We start from the raw sequence: 10271 nt of genomic DNA, 5'->3' as shown, positions 1-10271 counted from the left end.
TAGATCAGCTTGTCTCAATATCTGTGTGTCCTCCTGTGCCCTAGATTATTTTGACAGCATTTCTGTTTAAGTTGTGGCCAACAGCTGGGAGTATTTCTCTTTGATATTAAGTAGTTTGCACACATTTTATAGAGGCCATGCCTCTCCGTGGACCCCTGAAGAAGTTCTGGATGTAAATACCTTCCTTTGCTATAGGAGAGCAGTAATTCTCTGCCGTTATTCCCATCTCAAAAGGGACCCGCCGAGTGGAAAGAGAAGGCAGAAACGGCATTCCAAGAGGGTGAGGAAAGCAATATTTTAATCATTACTGGAATGGCAACTAGTACTTGTGCTAGATAAGTACTAGTGAGCGTTCTGCTTTCCCTTAGCATTCGTGCCATGGCCCGAGATAAAAGGGGAGTCCTCCTCTGCAGACAGGCTGACAAATCTCCAGATGAAAAAGAAGAGCCAAGAGAGGACCTGTTCCATGGGGGCCGAGTGGTGCGGAGACAATTTCTCCGAGTCCTGCCAAAGAATCAGAGTAAGATTTATAGCCTCGGAAATGGGTGTGATGCAGACGATTCAGAGCCCCGTAGCTGGGATAATGCACCTTTTGCTCTAAGAATCAAGTACTTTCCAATGTACTTTCCCCCAGATTTCCAATGTTCTGTAACTTATAAAAACCACCCCACCCGGACCACCATCCAGGCAATTTAATTACAGGAATTTTCCACAGGCAGGTAGAAGAAAACCCTGCAATCATCATACTTATAGGAGTTCATGAGTGCTCCATAGCTGGGCCATGCTTCCGTCCCATTGATAATTTTGTACCGTCTTCTCCCCAAACTGTTTTTGATGCTATATGTGGAACAAAGTGTCACCTGTGGTCTTTGTTGACTCAGTAAATCCATTCTGGTACAACTTGGCTGAAGAAGTCACTGACATATAGCTTAATCCATATGACATAACACTCAATAAGATTATCAATTCCTAAAAAAAAAAACCAAACAGAAATATATTTCCTGGATTACAGTGCATTCATTAAGCACAACCAGCCTTGGCCTCAAAGTCAAGTGACCTTATTTCCTCCTGCATTTCATCCTCCTCCCCTGTCCATTGTGCTTAGAGAGCATCTCGAACACCTGCTCCCACCTGTCCTCTGGGGTCTCAGCTAACATTTCCCACAACAGGCAACAGGAGGAGAAGCAGCCTTTTCCTAAGACAGCATTATCTCACTGCCCCCCAAAAGTATGTTCACTGACATCCTGCAACTGTTTATGGTAAAGTTAAACCAGTACTTTCTCTCGTCCAAATGTCCAATGATCCTTTCTAAGCCGGGGATCAAAGCTGCTAGCATGATAAAAGCAATCATAATTCCAGTAAGGCGACAGCAGTAAGCGAAGCTGCTATTCCTTTGCTCATTTCAACAAAGGCCTGAATTCTAAATATTCTGGCACCCTAGGGTGTCTATATATGTCCTCCAGGGTGGTGGCGGGGCAACATTTTCATTAGAGCAGCTCCTGAACAACCATTCTAATTAAAACGCCTCAGCATCACATGTATTCGGTGTCCCACCAACAGGGGCACTTTAGCTAAAGTTCATTCATTGTTAAAGCACCCCGACTGCCATTTTGAAATGTGGGATGCTGAATACACGGGACCGCAAGGCATGCTGGGGCTTTCTAATTCGAACGCTCCAACAGACTCAAGGGAATCAGGACTCGTACTGGAGGTGATATCTTTTATTAGACCAACAAGATTTTTGCCCAAAAAAAGTCTTTAATTGCAAGCTTTTGGACACAAACACCCTTCACCAGGCATTGGAGAAAAGATTGTAAAAGTTCTCCTGGGTAGAAATGAAAGTTCATATTTAATTGGATTTCACAGAGGAGTCAAGAGATGGAAAACTCCTCTGGGCAGTCAGTTCAAAGCTGGTATGGAGATATCAAATTTCAGCTGATTTTTTAAAAATGAAATCTTCATATTTTCCCAAACAGGAGGCAACTGTGACCACCTGAACCCTGAGATCTTGCCTTTGTTTCAAGGTAATTTGCATCATCACAGATCCTCACAGGAGGCAAGAGACTCCATGCTAGCTATGAACCGCCTGCCCAGAGGAGTTTCCCCATCTACTGACTCCTTTGTGAAATCCTATGAAATATGAACTTTCATTTCGACCCAGGAGAACTTTTACAATCTTTTTTCCAATGCCTGATGAAGGGTGTTTGTGCCCAATTGCTTGGAATTAAAGCCTATTTTTTTTTTTTTTTTTTTGCAAAAATCGTGTTGGTCTAATACAAGATATCATCTCTACTATGAGTCCTGATTGCCTTTTCCTCTAGACCAATACAGCTCCAACCTGGATAGCCAACAGGCCCAATTCATCTCATTAGACCACATCAGAACACGTGTATTGGCAGCCCTAGTTTTCTCCTCCTGCCGCTACCGATATCAGCAATTTTTTTCACCTTCCTCAGAGGCACTGGATGTTGGCTCCAGCTCCAGCTGGGGATATTGGTTGAGGTGTACCAATGCTCCTTCTGGGACTAAAACACCCAGAAGTTCCTGGTTAGGGGGTTTCGCTTCTCTGCTCAGGATCAAACTGATCACCACATTTGGGGTAAGGAAGGGATGCTACCCCACAGTCAAATGGGCACAGACTCTCTACAGTGGGGGCATAGTCCTTTTCCTGAGATCTCTCATGTATATTATAAAAGCAGCAGTAGGGCATTGACAGTGCTCTTGTCCCCCTGCTTTACTTGTGGCAGGTTAGAGTGCTCTTGGCACTGGGGGGATTGTACCTTTTAGTTGTGCAAGGGAGTTGCCCATGCTGTTTGAAGAACAGGTTAAACAAAACTGCATGTGGGATGATTTAGATGGGGATGATCCTGCCCTGAGCAAGGGGTTGTCCATGAGGTACACGTCCTGCTGAGGTTCCCGCCAGCCCTACTTCTCTACGATTCTGTACGACTCTACGACCCTTCCAAACCACCCGTGAGAATCAGATAAAAGACCTGGCTGAGGTAGTTTTGGAGGTGTTGATTATCCTCTTTGAGAAATCATGGAGGTCCTGGATGACTGGAAAAGGGCAAATATTGTGTCCATCTTCAAGAAAGAGGAGGAGGACCTACAGACCAGTCAGTCTGTAAAAGAGGGGATTACAGACCAGTCAGTCTGACCTTGATACCTGGAAAGATCATGGAGTAGGTCCCCAAGGAATCCACTGTGAAGCACTTATAGGAGAACAAGATGATCGGGAAAAGCCAGTATGGATTTACCAAGAGCCAGTCATGGCTGAGCAACTAGATTTCCTTCTATGACAAGGTGACCGTTTCTGTGGGGGGAGGAAGAGCAGCAGATGTGATATACCTTGACTATGTCAAGTTTGGGGCCCCACACTTCAAGAAGAATGGGGACAGATTGGAAAGAGTCCAGCAGAGAGCTACAAAAATGATTAGAGGCCTGGGAAGCGTTACTTGTGAGGAAAGGCTGAAAGAACCAGGGTCTTTTAGTTTGGAAAAGAGTAAGATCGGGATGGGTGGGAAGAGAGAAAGTGGGACCAAGGAGTAGGGGGGTACAAAAGGGGGAGACTAGCTGGGGAAAAAGTCTGAGACTGAGAGTGGGGGGGAAAGGAGGCTGCAGTGGGTTGAACAAAGCTACTGGGGTGAAGAGATGGGGACAGCCTGGGACTAGTGCGCAAGGAGACAGGAAGCCAAAAAGAGATGGAGATAAGGTTTGGCTTAACGGGGAGACTAGTACTGAAGGTTGCAATGGAAATGAAGAGGAGGGAAGGAAAATGGGACTGAAAATGAGAGCGAAAGTGAGACTGGAGCCAGGAGTGAGGGGAATACGGGCAAGGAAGAAAACTGGGACTGAAACCCAGAGAAAGAAATAGGTGGAAGACACGAGGAGCCTGTTAGTGGGGAAAGGCCATGGAGATTGAATGAGGAGCCGGGAGGTAGGGAGAGTAGACCGACCAGACAAGGAGGCTGGCGCAAGGGGTCAGGGGAAGGGGAGACCAGTTGCACAACAAGGGGGGAACTGGGAGTGTTTGAACCAAGAGACTGAGAAGCAAAGCCAGTAACGGAGGAGACAAGGAGAAGAAGCTGAGAGTAGATGAGGGCCTTGGGGAAGGAGACTGTGATTGGGAGTCACTGTGGGAAACAACAGGGGTAGGGGGACCACTGGATGCTGGGGAGAAAGAGAGATAAATGGGGCTACAGGATTCTTGAAGACAGCGAGGGCTGGAGCATTTGCAGCCCCCTGTCACTTCCCGTCCCATCATTGCTCGTATCCTCTTGTTGTTCTTTGTTTTTCTTAGCTGGGATATATCACAGCTTTGTTGTTCCCTTTAGGTTGGGGGTATGAAAGTGAAACTGTGACTGCATCTGTGCCCATGTGCTAAGCACATGTAAAAGTCACACAAGGATGGAGGCAGAAAGAAAAGCTTTCCAGGTTAAACAGTCCTAAAGAAAGCCACATAAAGCCACTGAACAGAGCATGCTCTCTGTTTAAAAGCCTTGAGACTTTGGGAAGGTCATCTGGAAGCTCTGTATATAAGAGAAGTTAAATGGCTTACTCTGGTGTTCTCTTACTGGCTATATTAAAACATCTCTATTGGGGAAGAGGTAAGCAAAAGTTGGGAAACAATGTAAGAACTGAAATCTAAGAAGGAAGCCGTATAATTTTCACTCGGATCGTTGTTCAGACGTGAGCAGAGAATTTGGTTTCAGTGCATAACCCTTAACTGGAAACAAAGAATAGATTTGACTGACGTGGGTAAAATCCACTAGCAGGATTCAAGCAACCCCCTTCTCAGACTCCTCTCTGAATTTACAAAAAGTTTGATTATCTTGTTGGTACTAGCTTGATGTTTCAACTTCAGTTCAGTATTGAACCTAACTTGTTTGAGTGTTGAGTTAAAAGCTGGAATCTCCGATTGTTAGCTTGCTTCAGCGTTATTAATAATACCTTAGATCCGGTGATAAGTTCTCTTGATTTTAGTTTAGTTTACTTTAGAGTTTTAACTGGAGCTGAGCCACATCTCTTCCAATAAGCACTGCTGGTCCAAGACCTTTGGCAGCCTGGGGTTGGATACCAGCTGGTGAACCTAAAGGTTGTGAACCTTCATCATAAAGCTGCAGCTTTCAGGCTAGGAAGCTAGTAGCCATGACAGTGGGGGATCCTGATTGAATAGCACCTGACAGCACAGAAAACAACCAGGCAAGCTGCAAGAAAGGAGAGAATCAGGCCACAAATGATCATTTAACAGTAGACAGATTATCACTGCTACTTAACAATAATATATTACTGTAAATAGGAAACAAATATTATTGTTAAGGAGCATTTGGGGTGAGACCCCTCCATTTCGTGTGGTGGTCTTTGGTCTACCTTTTCCCAACAACACCTCCCTTCTCGTCTCCACCACCGCATGAAGAAGTGGTGCTTCAATCCTGAACATCTTCTTGTAAGCCAAGACTCTGTATATAGCTAATCCTTTTGTTGTTCTGCAGAAGCCAACTTGGGGGGACAGAAACCCAGATGTCCTCTCTCTGCACGTCTTTGGTCTTTTGTTTAAAAAGGTCTTCAAAATACCAGAATCTACACACCAACCATGCAACAGCTGGAATAAAATTAAGTATTCGCAACGAAGTCAGAATCATAGGACAGGGCAGCAAAAAGAGTCCTCATTTTCAAACAGGAAATGCTATGCATCCCGTTAAGTAATCTAGATTGTGCAGTATAAAAAAGAAGGGCCACGAGGGGGCACCAGCCTATTTGTTACCGACATCTGTCTTTTTATGATGTGACGGTTACAAGAGCTGTGAGCCCTTCAAAGGAAGTGGGCAGCTGTAACTCCCCCCCACCCCCGCATGCTCCAAACACAGGACTGTAAAGCAAAATCAGATCCATCTATCAGTGCCTTTTGTATACGGTGACCCAGCCTGTCTGCAGAAGAATTGGCAAAAGAGTAAAAAGAACCTGATCCATGAATCTTCACATATTGTTCAGTGCTTGGGGATTCCTGAGGTCAAGGTTTCAGAGGGAGAAGAAAAAAAGCCAAGAGCCTGCCCAGAAGCCTGTGTGCAGTTCTGTGCTTATTTTGGCACTGGAAAATACCATATGCTGGAAGGTTAGACACCAAAGCCAAGATTTTCCAAAGTGGCTTCTAATCTTGGGTGCCTCAAGTTTGGGGGGATCGTTAAAAGTGGAAAACACAGCAGTGGAAGACGGACATAGTGCTCCATTCAGGCAGCCCCTGAGTAAAATGGCCAGCTCTCTGCAGTAGACTGCTGGAGCTACATGGTTAACCGCCTGAAGTTCTCCCTGGTGTTGAACAATCTCCTAGTCATGGATACTACGCCGTTCCAGACTTTAAGCTGTATTTTTATGTCTTCACCCAATTCCATCCAGCCTTGGTCAGCTACAAATAAATAGAAATGATCTTTTCAGCCTTTTATATCTAAGGAAGTGATGTAAAATGAATAAGCCCTCATGTCGTGCTAGGCGCTGGAGGACAGATACAGCAGGAGGACCAGGTAAAAATAACATTTCTGTAAATTCAAGCCTCTTTCCTTAGCTCTCACTTCAGTAACCCCTGGCAGTCTAAGGAACAAAGTAACTCGGAAACACCTGGGGACTCCTTGCAGATGACTCACTAGACTGCAAAAAGCAAAAGATGCAATGGTGGGTGTTTCTTTCCAGGTATCCTCCCTTACCACCACTTCCCCACCCCCTCTCCCTTCTAATATCCAAGCCCAGATCACTCATGTGCATGCGGAGATCCACATATCCCCTTCCACTCTGAACACACCTGTATTCACCAGCCCAGATGCCCTATTTGATGCTGTCGGCATACCAAAAAGTAATTCTATTAACCCCTTGAAGAAGTCACTTGCACATGAAACCTTGCTCCAGCAGTGCAGGCTCAGAATCAGATCTAGCTGTAAGATGCACGATTGTAGTAGGGAGTAGCATCCAGACTCAGTCTTTATTAAAACCAGAATGCTGGCACTCAAAAATAAGTCAAAGGAAACGACTGCAGCCTCTATTGCTCCCTGAACCGGCAGTATTTAATTTGATGCTGCAGCGGAGGCAGGCAGCCAGCAGAGGGGGCAGACGTTAACTGACCCGAATCCCTAGAGCGGAGCTGATTTTACAGCCGACACTAAAATTATGGCACGAGGAAATAAACAAGGAGGCAAAGCCATGTTGGCTGGGGCTTCATAGGAAACAGAGGGGCGGAAAAACAATGGCTGCCAAATGGATGAAGAAAAAACTGGCAAGGACGATTTTTTTTAACCAAGTTTCTAAGGATGTGTTACAAACAATGGAGCACAGAAGGAAAAGCACAAATGTGAAACTATGTTGAGAAGCCCAGATCTAAACAGCTGAACACATTTCGCTGCATCTCTAAGAGCTATAGACACTTGGCATTCAAAATACCATGCCATGCAACGCTTAAGGTGCCCACACTCAGCTCCGATACGACCCTGGAATGGAGAATCCTTGAATTAATGGACTCAGAAAGAATCAGACTTTACAAAGGCCAACATTTCTACTAGAACATGCGCTCCAGCAGCAAAGTGATACATGGGAGCAAAAGTTATTTTAGTAAGCATCTGTAACGGGGCCCTTAGCCCATTACTAAAGGAGCAAGGGTGCTTGAGCCTCCCCTCAGCATTTTCCATCCCCTTTCACTCCCCTCCCACACTCTAGGGTCTGGCCCTAGGGGCCCCAGGGAAGGGAAGGAGCCCCCTGCAAACAGGCAGAGGAATCGAACTCTGCAGCGAAGGAGTGGCTCCAGGTGGCAGCCAGGTGAAGAAGACGGGTGACATTGCATTGGGAACCAGATACAGTCCAGAACTTGTTTGTTCTTTTTGTCTTGGCTTACAGAGTGCTGCCCTCGAGCGAGATGAACCCGGGGCAGACCATTTTGGTTTCGAGTCAAGGCAACACCCAGGATTGGGGGTGATCTTCAACCCAGTGGTCCGGATGGTAGCTATAGGGGAGGTGCAAGCCACAAAAAGGGGTTGCTCATGATGTACCCTAAACCTCAATGCAATTGGGAAGGCAGAGGACAGAGGCCGTGAGGTTAATTCTGAGCCTGGCAGGTAGAAGCTACATGGATCTTAAAGGCAGCGGCAGGACATGTAGTGGCAGGCCCCCAAGCCTGCGATGCACCTGCTGCACCTAAAGCTCATGGCCCTGACTAGTAGGCTCCCAGATAGTAGGCACAGCCAGAGTAAAACTAACCCAAGATCAGGAGGACCCAGGCACAACCAGAGACCTGACACCCAAAGGTCTCCTCACCCATGAAAGGCTTTTCCTCAACTATGGGTTCCACCAACGCGTGGCAGGCAAGAGTGCAGACAGGGAGAGCCCACGGGAACCAGGAGGCTAGAGGGAAGAAGTCCCAAACAGTGGGTACGCCATGCTGACACCCTGGGCGGTGTACAGCATCTTAGCAGATAAAGAAACATTACATGTTTAAAATGGGCTGACTATAGTGAGGGCTCTAGCAAAACAGACGAATTGTAGATTCCTGCAAGAACCAGAAGAGACACGGTTCAATCACAACTTGCTGACAAGGATCTGACTGTAGAGATAAATAAGACTACAGAAATGTTCAGAGCAACAAAGAATAGTGCACACTGTAGCGCTAACCAACATATTTTTACCCAAACGTCAAAGGGAAACTGAACTTAAACCAAGTCTGTACCCTTAACGTATATACACATCATAGTCACTTGTTTCAACACCTCTTAAGAGTAAAAACCTCTTATCAGCAACATTGCCTAGGAACATTTTCCATACTCTGTCTTCAGAGAACGGTCCCTATAACCACAGGCAATGTGCCTCTCCCCTCCCAAGATTGGCCACCACCAACACTGCCACCTGCACCTGTGAGCAGTCGCCACTCACCACCCCCTCCCCTCACTGCCAACAGCACCGTGGCCACTTGTAGGCGGTCCCCGCTCGCCGCCACCACGCTCCTGACACCGACACCACCTTCGCCGCCACCTGCCGGCAGTCACCGTGTCCCCCGCCAGCCTCAGGAGGCACGAGTCATTCATGCCTATAACAAAAAAAGCCACAGAAGAGCAACAAAGCATTAGGGCACTGAAAAGGTGTTACTAAAAGATGTTCGTACTGTAAACCAATGCAAATCCATCAGAAAGCACATCTACTTACATCAAATATCAGGACACAGATTAAAAAGCCATCTGTTTATAAAGGTCAGTGTTTTCAGACGCAGTTGCTTAAACACAGCTCCTGAATTCACATGCAAAGTGGGATTTTCCAAAGTACATAAAGGGTAATCCAGGAGGAGTGCTCAGTGTTGCAACAACGAATGCTTAGGTGCCCCGGCATTTAGCAAAATACACAGCCTCAAGTCAGTTGCCCTGTACCGGGGCTGCCCAACTGGTGGCCCATAGGCTGCATCCTACATGCAAACAGGTTAAACATACCACCCTGCTCTCTGCAGGTGACCTCCTGACCTGGAAGCAATATAGCCATAACAGCACGGCACTGCAAGCAGGCTAATTCTCTTCTCTTAACATGACCTGCCCCGCTGGCAGTTTATAATGACCATCATGCTGGTTTCCAGCCATCATTGCACACAACATATCATACAACACAGCATCCCATTTTGACTTAAATTTTCTTTGAACATTTAATAATCAAGCACGGAAGTTTGATCCTTGTAGTAAGCATCATGAATTATTATTACATGAATTAAGTCATATGCTGGATTCTATAGCTTACACTCCCATTTGATGTTACCATACAAGTATGTGTCACCCAGCATGATTTTCAATAAGAAATACAATCTTTAAACGAACAAAAACCGGAAAAAGCTTACAATACGCATACAGTGGGTGCACCTACACAAGTGCTTTAATGTGCAGTAGACTATTTTACATTTAAAAAAAATGATATTATGCTAACGTGCAGAAAAACAGTCTACTATGCATTAAGCGTCACCTAAAAAACATGCAAATGTGCTACTGCACATTAGCACAGAGTAATGCACATTAATTTAGTACTTCACACTGGAGGTAGTAAATTTAATGCACATTAGAAAAGAAGTATCAGTGTACATGAAGACGTGCCCAGTATCTAGGAAATTCAGGTCAATTTTAGGCTTTAAACCACCTTTTCCCGTACAACTGCCTGTACTCAAATACCAGGAGCTTAGGTAAAAAAACAAGAAGAGCTGGCCCTTCTCCTGACTGATAAAGATAAAGAACTCAATCCTAAATGTGCAAGGGAAGTCTATCCTGTCC

The 10271-nt window shown here is 45.7% G+C and overlaps 1 long non-coding RNA gene across 1 annotated transcript; it reads right to left on the bottom strand.

Annotated features, from left to right (window-relative positions):
• Positions 1–352: 352 nt before the first annotated feature.
• On the bottom strand, positions 353–6961 carry LOC149869986 (uncharacterized). The gene is made up of 3 exons (XR_016440412.1): positions 6794–6961; positions 861–969; positions 353–504 (listed from the first exon to the last, which is right to left on the bottom strand). It is a non-coding gene; the product is annotated as an uncharacterized LOC149869986 (long non-coding RNA).
• Positions 6962–10271: the final 3310 nt, after the last annotated feature.

Source organism: Crocodylus siamensis, chromosome 2, assembly GCF_052110815.1.
Source record: "Crocodylus siamensis isolate JL-2025a chromosome 2, ASM5211081v1, whole genome shotgun sequence".
In the NCBI taxonomy this organism is placed as follows: Eukaryota; Metazoa; Chordata; order Crocodylia; family Crocodylidae; genus Crocodylus; species Crocodylus siamensis.
The sequence above is the reverse complement of the archived record's forward strand: the minus strand, read 5'-3'. Positions and strand labels throughout refer to the sequence as shown.